This window comes from Urocitellus parryii, chromosome 1, assembly GCF_045843805.1.
Source record: "Urocitellus parryii isolate mUroPar1 chromosome 1, mUroPar1.hap1, whole genome shotgun sequence".
In the NCBI taxonomy this organism is placed as follows: Eukaryota; Metazoa; Chordata; class Mammalia; order Rodentia; family Sciuridae; genus Urocitellus; species Urocitellus parryii.
Genome location: NC_135531.1, coordinates 75,696,043 through 75,708,375, shown reverse-complemented (window position 1 = coordinate 75,708,375; position 12,333 = coordinate 75,696,043).

The window sequence follows — 12,333 nt, the reverse complement described above, 5'->3', positions numbered from 1 at the left end:
GGTCTGCCACTCACCTCAAGTAAGACTGTTACCTCATACTAGCTGATAACATTGCTGGGAATGGGTTCCTTTTCTTCTTCTCCCAATTCCAGTAACAAAGCTGCAAGTTTTCACAGATAATCCTACTCTGGAAGCACTACCATCTGCCACCATAGATTGCCACTGTTCTTACCTGTAGTTCAGCAGATTTCACCAATAAACACTTCTTAATTTGTTGTTTACCTTTTCGATTTTGTATTTGACACTTCGGTAGCTGTTTTAAGAAGAGAATTTGCCAACCTCTTCACTTGTCATCACTAGAAGTCCTGCTTGGGTTTGTTGTTGTTGTTGTTGTTGTTGTTTTTCCTTTTCTTTTACTACTGGGGAATTGAACTCAGGGATGCTTTATCATTGAGCTGTATCCAGCCATGTTTGTTTTTTTAATTTTGAGACAAGATCTCACTAAGTTGCTTAGAGTCTCTTTTAAGTTGTTGAGGATGGCTTCAAAATGGTGGTCTTCCTGCCTCAGTCTTCAAGTTGCTGGAACCACAGGCAGTGCACACGCACCTGGCTTCACTTTTGTATGCCAGACCCCTTCTGGAGTGTGACGGAAGAGCAAATAAATACAAATAGAAACAAATAAAAAATAAAGGAATTTATAAAAATAGGAATATAAATTTCTTATGAAGCAATAATGATTTTAAACTCCTATGACAGGTATTCACAGTGTGTCCAGGACTAGAAATGTCTTAGTATTGAAATAGAGTTTTACTCTGTCAGAAAATACAAAAGAATCCAAATCACAATTGGTGATTTGTCATTTAGATGTAAAATACATGGGATTTAGAGAGAGTGTATGTGACCAAAAAAATAGAACCAGTTGGCCCATACTGCTACCCTGGGATCCTTAATGTTTCATTTTATTTTGTTTTCTAAGGTTAAATCCCAAAATTTATACAACTTTATACTGTAGGAATGTTTTAGAAAATGCAGTGATAAAACTGCCAGATTGAAGGTTTCTTAAGTGCTACTGTCCAAAATCACCAGGCATGCTTGAAACTAGTAATTCTTGTCAGAATATACACTCTCAGCGTGTGACTTTTATCTGCAGGTGGCAGAGCATATGTTTTAGCACCAAAAAATGTAAGGTGGCAGAGGGAGGATATTTAATGTGTTTTAACCTCTTTTTATTTTTAATTTTCTTTTATTATAGCTACTTAGTTCAGGTCAAAAGCAGACTAACTAAAATGTTTACAGATCTTAAGAACTATATTTAAATTAGGAAAAAATAATTTCAAATCAATTTATCTCATTGGTTTTTATTTAGCATATGAATCAAAGTTATTGAATCAGTGTTTCCCATAAAGATAAAATACAGTGGTATCTTATATAACTAACATCCAGGGGGTGGGTTCTTCTCTTCAAGTGGCTTTTCTAGCTAACTTATAGTTAACCCTATAAACACCACAGTCACTTTTGTAACAATCCATTTTCCTAATTTAGGAAGTGATGATGTATGCATGGCTGGCAATTAGGTATAGCTAGCAAATATCACTTGTAGTTTCTGATTAATTCTTACTACATGATTCAGACCTGTAATTCTGTACATTAATCTTAATTAAGGCCTCAGGTGAAGGACAGGAGTTACAAACTCAAACCCCAATTGATTGGTGATGTGCATGCAGGAATAACAGCCCAGAGTTGTCAGGTTTTCTGGTTTTCCCAAAGAAGCCTTAAGTCTGCATATTTATTTGAAATTTCTCTGATTTTAAGGATTGTAACAAAAATTTAAACAAACTATTATGTAGGTTAAATAAAACAGCAGCCCCATACCAAGCCCATAGGTGACAGTTTGTGGCCTCTGGTAGGGAAGAATAATCAGAGTCCCTTCTGACAATAGCCTCTGCCAAATTTTTTGGTCCTATGTCTGTTGTTCACAAAAGCATGTATAATGTTGTCCCCAAATGTCTTTACTGTGTTACTGTACAATTCTAAGGTAATGTGTTTTTATTGGAAGGTATATTGAACTAGACTTCTACAACCTTGTTTCTGAAGCTAATACTTTTAGCCTTTCCTCTATTAACTAAGCCCTGGTCTAAGCATTTTGTAATGTATTAACTCAATAAATCATAGTTTTTAGAAAAATTTTTTAATTTTTTTTAATCTTATGATTGGTCAATCATTTAACTTCTGAGACTGTTTCACCATTTGAAAAACTATAGACAAAGTAAATTTATTCTCCTATTTTTGTTTGTCTTATTTTGCCAAAATTGTAAATATATACTTAGGAGAATGTTCATAACTATTGAGATGATTGAATAATTTGCCACTTCAGTGAGGCACAACCTAATCAAACATACCTAGAAGTTTTATGAATTTTAAAATAGTACTGTGATAATATCCTTTTTTAACTTAAACAGAAATTGGTTTCACTAATGTCCTTTTTCATCACAATTATAATAAATAAAATGAAAAATAATTCTGACTACATTTTTATTAAGATAAAATTTATATATCATAACATTTACCATTGCAACTATTTTAAAATGTATAATTTAGTAACTTTCAGAACATTCACAATGTTATACAAACATCACCACTGCTTAATTCCAGAACATTTTTATAATTCTAAAAAAATAAGAAACCTGTACCCATTAAGCAGTCACTCATCATTCCCTCTTCTTTTCTTCCCCTGGAAACCACTAATCTTCTTTCTGTTTCTATGCATTTGCTCTTCTAAAAATTTCATATAAATGGAATCACAACATATGTGGCTTTTTGTGTCCAGCTTTCTTCACCTAGCATGTTCTCAGGCTTCACAACCATGTTGTGTGTATCAATTCTTTATTACTTAATTGAAAGACATTTGGGTCTTTTTTACTTTCCAGCTGTTATTAATCATACAGCTGTGAACATTCATGTGTAAGTTTCTGTTTGCTATTCTTTTTAGTATATATGCCTAGGACTGAAATTGTTGGGTCATACAGTAATTCTATGTGTAACTTATTGAGGAATCACCAAACTGCTTTCCTGGTCACATTTTTGTCATAAGGTTTTTACTGCCAGTTACTGGGGGAAAAAAAAAGCTTATACATTGAAAACTTTTAAATTTCGAGGCCCCTCCAAAAAGTTTATCAATTAATCTCAACTATAAAGTGATTTGAGTTCAAATCTCTCTTTTGAAATTAAGCATTTCTCTGCAGATTTGAGTTTTCACTGGAGAGCTTTTGTTCTATACTCTCTGACCAATAGTTGCTTAATTGAAGAGTATGGGTGTTGGGGGAGGTTAGTAACGAGAATTTGAGCTTTTTAATACACACACTGAGAGGGATGATAAGTCTTTAACTATACACACACACAATTATTTTTTCTAATTTTTGTCTTCAGTTGAATAGGACAAATGCTTTACCCTACAATTTAGAAGCATAATATCAGGAAGTTTCAGACCCTAATCTGATGTGCCTTAAAATAGTTATAAATTAGGGAGGTATCTTCCAAGTTCTCAATAACTGTGTTTTAAATTTGTTAGCCTGTCCCTGAAAAAAAAAAGAAAAAAAAAAAAAGATCAACAGATCTCTGTTAGAACCTGGGCCAAAATATTTTTTTGACAATTGCCAGCCTTCTTTATTTAAAATGTTTGTACTATTAAAATTCCTAGGAAGTTTAAGAAATTCTTGAGTAAGTAAAATATTGGGACTTTTAAAATACTAAATGGTTTTACATATATACTTTGAAATTTTGGCCATGGTTAGCTTCCCCCATGGAGCTGAAATATTTTGTTATTGGAATTAAGCCAAATCTCTCACTTGCATGTATTTAACTTATGTTGCATGTATCCAAGCCCTGGCATTTGAATGGTCTTTTTCCTTCATCTGAAGACTTTCTGGCTTGAAAAAAAATAATATCTTTTAAGTTGCCTCTCTTCTCTCCCTCATCTCCACTCATAAGCAGATGTCTTCATACTATGTACCTGCAGTCTTATGAGGAAAACAGCAATCTTGGTATGGTGTAACTCAGGAGATTACCTATAGCTGCAGGCTGGATAGAATCCATGGATGAGTTACAAGGGTTAGAATAAGCCCTTTGAAATTCTGTTTTGAATTAATTGATTAAGTGAAATTAATTTATGAAGAGGAGAACCATAGCATAGCTTTTCTCATACTCTCATTCTGCCTTATTAATTCCCCCAAACTACTTGTAGTCTCACATCTTAACACCTTTTTCAGTTTTAGTTCGACAATGTAGTCTTTATAAGCAGACTCTCAACAGTGTACATGGTCCCTCAAAAGTAAAAATCTGGTGGTTCTAACAGCAGCTTAGAGAACAAAAGATCACACTTCCCACGGTACCATTGATGCATTGGGTGATAAGATTAAGTCAGGAGTGTAGTGTCAGTCAGACTTGCAATGGCAGAATTAAAGTCATAGCAGTGCTAAGGAAATGGCAGAGACCCAGCAATACTAAGGTTGTAAGCTCACTGCAAGTTATGCTGCAGACTTGGACACAAATTACACAAGTAGCATTTCTATCACTAATAAACTTGTTTTCTCTCATTTGCATTCTTGCCTTTCCCAACCTCTCATACTTATAGTCCTTATTTTTAGAAATAAAAAACAAAACTCAAAGTCTTTAACATTTTGTTATACTGCCTTTAATGTTTTTGTTATCAGTTATATACATAGGTTTCCTTCACTTTCCTTGAAGCTATTTTGTGGGCATCTATAGGAAGATGCCACTGTGAAAGAGCTACGTTAGCTTATTGCTTCTTAGCCCCTTGAAATTTATTCTAAAACTCACCAGCTTTGCAACCCCATGGAGACTATTGGACTTTTTTTGAGGACAGAATGAGGTAGATGCCTATAAACTGAAGGTAGCTTCCTGTAGCACTGAGAATACCCAACCACTTGCAGAGAGGCAGTAGCCAGAGGTGGAGGCAAATGCTCAAACTGTAACATCACTTGTCAACTTTGGGCCAATGGAACTTATATAGTATATCTTATCCAGCAACCAAAGTGCATCTTTTGACTATTTAATCACATTGATCATTCTTTAAAATAATTTTACCTTCCATTCTGCCTCTTATTAATTCCCCCAAACTACTTGTAGTCTCACATCTTAACACCTTTTTCAATTTTAGTTCTACAATGTGGTCTTTATAAGCATACTCCAATTTTATCCACTTATTCCCAGAAGTGCCTTAAAAAACAAAAATAGCACTAAGAAATCAAAATCATTGTTAGCTTCCCCCCCCTCACTGGTATGTAAAGGTAAGAGGGGAGCTAACCCTGTTTCCACATCTGCTGTGTGCAAATCACTTTATGTGTGTCATCTTGTTTATTCCTCAGGCTCATTTTTGTAATGAGTATTATCTTTTTTTACAGATGAGTAAACCAACAGTCAAATAGTTTATAAGTGGGGTACTTGGGTTTCTAACCCAGATCTGGTAGCTGCAAACCCCACTACCTCCTCAATACTCACCAGAGGGCAGGTGGGTGTTGATTCCCAAGGTTGTGGTAGCAGCCATGTGAAAGACAAACTGTTATCTCCGAACAGTTTTTAATACTTAAAAATAAATCATCTATGTATTTAAGGTACTTTGGGGGGAAGCTAATAGAATTTATGAGGAGATCAAAGTCCCTGCACATTTGCAAGTTACCCTTGGCTTTCCCTAAAGGACTGCATGGGAATGGATAGAGTAAAAATTAAATAAGTAGCTGATAAATAGATAATTTTAATTTTTAATTTCCATTTTTATTTAAATAATTGTTGCCTTTTTATGCCAATGAAATGTCTCAAGTAAAAAAACAAGAATTTATTACAATTTTAACATGGTAGAAAATAGAACAAATAAATGGAGAAAAAGTCCAAACAAAGGATTAATAATTTAATAATGAAACTCTCAAACTTGAAAATATCCACAAATTTTTTTCTCTTATTAGTGCATTATAGTTGGGTTCATTTTGACAAAACCATGCATGCATGGGGTTTGATTTACTCCATTTCAATTTCTGGTGTCCTCCTCCTTTCCCTCCCTGTTCCCTTTCCCTGTTCTCCTTCCTGTACTGGTCTTGTTTCACTCATTTATTTACCTGCTTTTGATTTATGCTTTATAGAGATACATAGAGGAAGAATTTACTATGGTATTTATTTATACATGCACATAGTGTGATTTTGCTAAATTTGTTCTACATTTCCTCCTCTTTCCTGTCCCTGCTCCCTCCCTCTAAAATCTCCTTCTTCCTGCTCCATTAATCTTCCCTATATCTTTATGGTATCCAATCCCCCTCTTTTTTTCTCCTCATTTTTCTCTATCTTCTGCATATGCGAGAAAACGTTTGATCCTTGATTTTCTTTTTATTTCACTTAGCATGTTCCATCCATTTACTCACAAATGCCATAATTTCATTCTTTATGGCTGAGTAACACTCCATGGTGTATATATACCACATTTTCTTTATTCATTCATCAAGTGATGGGCATCTGGGCTGTTGTGAATTGATGTTGCTGTATAACTATAGCATGCTGATTTGAATTCTTTTGGATAAATACCAAGGAGTGGCATAGCTGAGTCATATGGTGGTTCCATTTCTAGTTTGAGGAATCTCCATACTGCTTTACAGAGCAGTTTCACTAACTTATATCCCACCAACAATATATGTGTGTACCTTTTTCCCACATCCTCCCAGCATTTATTATGATTTGTATTCTTGATAATTGCCATTCTGACTAGAGTGAAATGAAATCTCAGTGTACTTTTGATCTGCATTTCCCTTTATATCCATGAACTTTGACTATATATATGTGTGTGTGTTGTGTGTATGTGTGTATGAGAAATATGAGCACAAATCCCCTTTGATATTTATATTTGAGAGTGCAGAGAAGTTAAAGGAAAACATTAAGAAGGAAACCTTATAAGCACTGGACTGAAAGTTAAGAGATAAGTTCTTCTCCCACTCCACCCTTACCCAACCCAAGTTAATTCACTTATTTAAAAATATATATTTATTGAGCCTTCTTATATTTCATGCACTATTTCTAGATGCTAGGGATTTGACAGTGAAAGGGATAAGTAAAATTCCTGTTGCATAGAGCTTAAATTTTAGAAGAAAAATAGGTATTAAATAGGTAGAAAACTAAATGATACATGTTCTTGATAGTGGCATTAGGATAAAAATAAAGTGGGCTATGTTCCTGATGTGGCCCAGTGGTATGTTTTAGATAGGGTGGTCAAGAAAGGCCTCAGTAAGGAGCCCATTGGGTTGGCATTGCACACTTTGAGGTCTCAGTCTCTTCCTAAATAAGAGTGTTGCTAGGTGATCACTGAACAGCTGCAAAATTCCATGATTTTTTTTAAAGGGATCTATCTTTGGGTCAGATGACCTTTTGTATGTGTAAGTTATAGTCTTTGTTATCAGTTGATCTCAAAATGTAATAAGATCTCCATTGATTCCCAAGGTAAATTCCATTTTAGGTAATTTGACTTAAGAATAAAACTCCATCCCAAAGGTTACATAATAGTAAAAAGAGGATTAAAGTTCTCTATTCCTGCCATTCTCAGTCTGAAAATTCCACCTCAATATGCAATATAATGAGAAATAGAATTGAAATGTCAGAGCAAGTCAAAGTACATTAAAGATGTGTAAGCTATGATGGACTAAAATATTTACAAATAAGAAATTGGATAAGTATATCCCACTGCACTCATTTATGACAGGCAAGTAAGCCATGTGATATGCTTTAAGCCAGTAAAATAGCAAAATCACTCCCTAAAAAATCTATAATTTTAATCAAAAGTTTGTTTCAGTCATTGAAATTCTTTTATTGCTGCTTACAAACATTAAAGTCAATCAAAACATCAGTAGCTTTGCAAGATCAATATTTTTAATATGTTTGCATTGCAGTGCTGCAGATTTTTGGCTAATGGATCGCACCCATATTGATTTCCATGGGAAATGTTAGTCTGATACTGAAATAATTAAAAAAAACAGGGATTATTGGTTTGAAATTTTGAAGGAGATAGAAGTATAAAAATTGGTTATTGACTAAATTGCTTGGGGTGGGTGAACCTTGGGCACTTGCAATAAACTTGTAGCACTCAGTCATTACTGAATACTACCTCAGTCCCTTAAACTGAAAATCAGTCAATAACCTATTATAACAATGCAAATTATGTTGAAATAACATACTAGGCATGTAAGAATCACATTTTATCAAAATAGATATGCATAAGTATATGTGTGAGCATGTTGAGAGTGTCTTCTGAAATGTAGTGACTGATTTTGACTTTGAGATTCATGCTGAAGATAGTTCAAGTAGCATTTTTAAAGAGATAAACTGCTTCAAAATAGCAGTAAAAAGAAGCATACAATTATTCTATGAACAATAATGAAAGTGCAAGCACTACAGCATGTCAAATGACAGATTCTGTTATTTTGATTCAGAGGAAAATTACGATTGTTACTCTGTTCTCAAAGCATAGAAATAATGTATGCAAGCATTAGATCGGATACAAACACATTCTCCACAATATGAATCTAGTGCATATTACATTGCTCTTGTTTTACAGCCTTTGCTTATTAGGAGAGCCATATTTTCATCTAGAAAGTTTACTCTCTATGTTTTCATTTGGTTGCCATTATAAATTTATGAATTCTTTATCTATCAGAGGCAATCTAGTGTTTTGGAGAGAGGTTTTAATATAAGTTCTGTGCAGGCTAATAACACTTAAAAAGTAGCAGTCACATATTTTGTTATTATTTTATTTACTGAATTTTAAAAATTATGTGTTATTTACATAATATAGAAATGTTTATTTGCTTTGAGGGGAATTGGGAATTAAGTTATAAAATGAAACTAAAAATTTGAAACCACATCTTGCATTTTTGGTGCCATCTCTATAAGCCTGGTCAATATTTTTCTTTCATAATAAGTCAAGTTCTCTTTAAAAATAAAAAATTGATCATGATTTCTTCTATTGCATGAGAAGATAACACTCTACTGATAGCACTGGCAGACCTTATCAATTTCATATTCATCTTAGATCTCCATTTTTATCAAATTTCCTTCATTCTATTATGACTTGTTTTTTATCTTTTATCATTATAACTAGCATTAACCTAAATTAAGTAGATAAAAACCACTTTCCTATTGTGTTTGAAATTTATACCTGAATCTAACTTTTCTCCAACATTCTGTTTCTTCCCAGTCATTTAAGCTGTTAGGATATTCAGGTTTGATGGATCCAGCCTTCGGAATGATTTATGAGACAGAAATTTGCACTATTACCTAATGTTAGGTACAGTATTCCTGAAAACCAAGTTGTACAGTAGCTGTATACATATAAGCTGCATATTTATATACATACATATGTACATGTAATTTTTCTGCTAAATCTTTCAGTGGCTTTCAGCTGTGGATATTATTAGAAAAGTATCCATGGTCTTTAAAATGATTGGATTCTAATTCCCTAGCCTGCTATTTCCACATTTTCATGTACGACTGCTCTTCCTATTGTTTATGTCTTTCTAAGAATCCCAACTGGAATTTGTGTCACTTATCATTGTCAAGAAGCATTATTTGCTCAACAGATTGAGCTTGTGCAGTTCCTATTTAGAATTTCCAGTTGTCTAACTAGTCAAGGAGTTGGGCATGGCGAAAATAGGAAATCATCAACTCTCAGATATCCAGCAGAGCAAATAGGTAGTTCTGCAAAGCTCCATAGCCCACACCCCCATGTGCCTTTGCTCTCATCTCATTGAGATTTTTTTCATCTTGGTCACTAGTGCTATTTCTACTCAGGATGGTTACCATCTGACAACTTCCTGGTAACTTGTAAGTTGGCTGAGAACTTTTCCCGAGTCTTTATTAGGAGGCTCAGCAAAAATTAATCTTACTTCTGTCTATGAAGGCACTCTCTGAGAGTAGGACTGAGGTTCCAGAGGAGGGCAGATTTTATAAATTCACTTATGGACACTGGACATTTGGCAAAATCTGTTGTACTCAAGTGACAGCACTCAAACCAACAGGGAAGAAGTTCTTCGTTTATTGAAAATGTCAAAACAGAGAAGAGATCTTTAAAAATGAGAAAGAAAATTCCAAAGAGATGTTCATAGTGCAATCTTTTATTAATGGTTAGTGAATACGAATGTCAAAAGTTCATACCACAGTGTGAGCAAGATGGTTGGATTTTAATTTTTAGATAAAAATAGGCTTTCTATATTCTATATCATGCTGATAAAAAAAATCTCCTTCTGGAATCACACTATTCACATAGTCTATACCAAGCCTTATCTATAAGCAGCTGGAAAATACCTAGAGATCTTTATTTATTAACAAATTATTGCATATGAATACAACTCAGGGAGTGTATGTAAGACAAAGCTCAGGTTCTGGAGCCATATTGCTCAAGTTCATATCCTTTCTCTGCCATTTCCTATCTCTATGACTTGAGACAAGTTGCTTAACCCTTCTGTGTTTCCATTCCTTCACTAGGATGAGGATTAAATACATGTGCAGCATTTATTACTTTATATACAATCTGGTATGATATCTTTGCTGTCAGGAGCAAAAACAAAAAAGATTAATTTCTAGTAGTTTTCTCTGTGAAATCCTTGTTCGTGCAATCTAGGAGAGGTCTGATATCCTTTTCCCCCATGGCACCCTACCATAGTATCTGTTACTGTGCAGTATCTATTTACTTGTGTCTTCTGCCTCCATTAAACTAAAAATTCATGAGGACAAAAACTATGTCTATCTTATTGTTACTATTACTTCAATCCTTAGCACATGTTTTGTACTCATTAAATATTTTGGGGATGAATGTTAAATGGAATATAATAAAAGAGCCATACAAATATTATTCATCTGTAGAATTTTTTTATTCTGTTACTTTCCTAGTGTAAGCAGAAGCTAACATTAAAGAAGGATTGGTTTATATATATATATATATATATATAATTTTAGTTGTTGATGGACACAATATCTTTATTTTATTTATTTACTTTTATGTGGTGCTGAGTATCGAACCCAGTGTCTCATGCATACAAGGTAGGTGCTCTGCCACTGAGCTATAATCCCAGCCCAAGGATTGATTTCTACCTCTTTGCACTGGCCTCTGCCTAGAATATTCCACAGACTTACCTCTTATTTCCTTCAGGTCTTAATTCAAATGTCATCATCTCATTTAGTCCTATCCTGACTACCTTATTTAAAATTGCATCTTCAAGCCTGATGTGGTGGAGCACACATGTAATCACAGCTACCTGACAGACTAAGACAGGAAGGTCACAAGTTCAAAGCCAGCCTAGGCAATTTAGTAAGACCCTGTCTCAAAATAAAATTTTAAAAGGACTGGGGGTGTAGCTCAGGAGTAGAGTATTTGCTTAGAATGTGAACAGCCCTGGGTTCAATCCCCAGCACTGCAATCATTCCATCCATCAATCATATCTCTGTCCCTACTCTGTTCTGTTGTATGTATGACAGTCTAGCCTTCTATGTATTTTAATTGTACTTATGGTATATTGTTGGCCTCCCCTGCTCCCAACTGGAATGTTGTAGTTTTGCTCACTGATACAGCTTAAGTCCTGGTCCAAAGTAGGCAGGTTCCTTAAAAATATCTGTTGAATTAATAAAGTCAATGTTTTAGGGTCACCAATTTGGAAATAACTAGAAACAAAACCACTGCTAAGGAATAGTCGATGCAGAAATAGAAATAAAGAAACTTAGGCTCTTTCTTGAGATCAGTCATATGGTTTTTATTGTATTGAAAGGTGTACTTTCATATAATAATTTGTCTGAGATTATGTCTTTAAAACTTATGTGCAGTCCTAATTGTAGAGGCATTTTTTAAATGGTCAAACCCTAAAATGAACTATTTCTTAAATATGTGAATATGAACTTTTCAGAGCATGGATGCAGAATTCTACAAGGTTTTAATTAAGAATAATTAAAATATCTACAATAAAACATTTCATTCTACTGAGTAGGGGTTTTATTTCAATTTTATTTTTACTTTTACATGTTGTAGCAGAAAATGTTACATTGTACTAGTATCAGCAGGGAAAAGTGGTATGCTGAAGTGGTGAGACATAATGTTGATAACATTATTTTGTTACATTTTTTTCATTAATATTAAACTATCATTTGGGTGTTTAATTGGTGAGATCACCTAACACAAAATTGAACAACATGAATATCAGTAGAAAAGGTACAGAAGTAGGTACATGTATTTTTATATTTTTTTTCCTACCATTATTTATGTATATATATTTTCCTACCATTTCCCTATACTAGCCACTTAAGATGTAAGTTATGTAGAATGAGTAACATATAGAGTTCACAACACCCCCATCAATG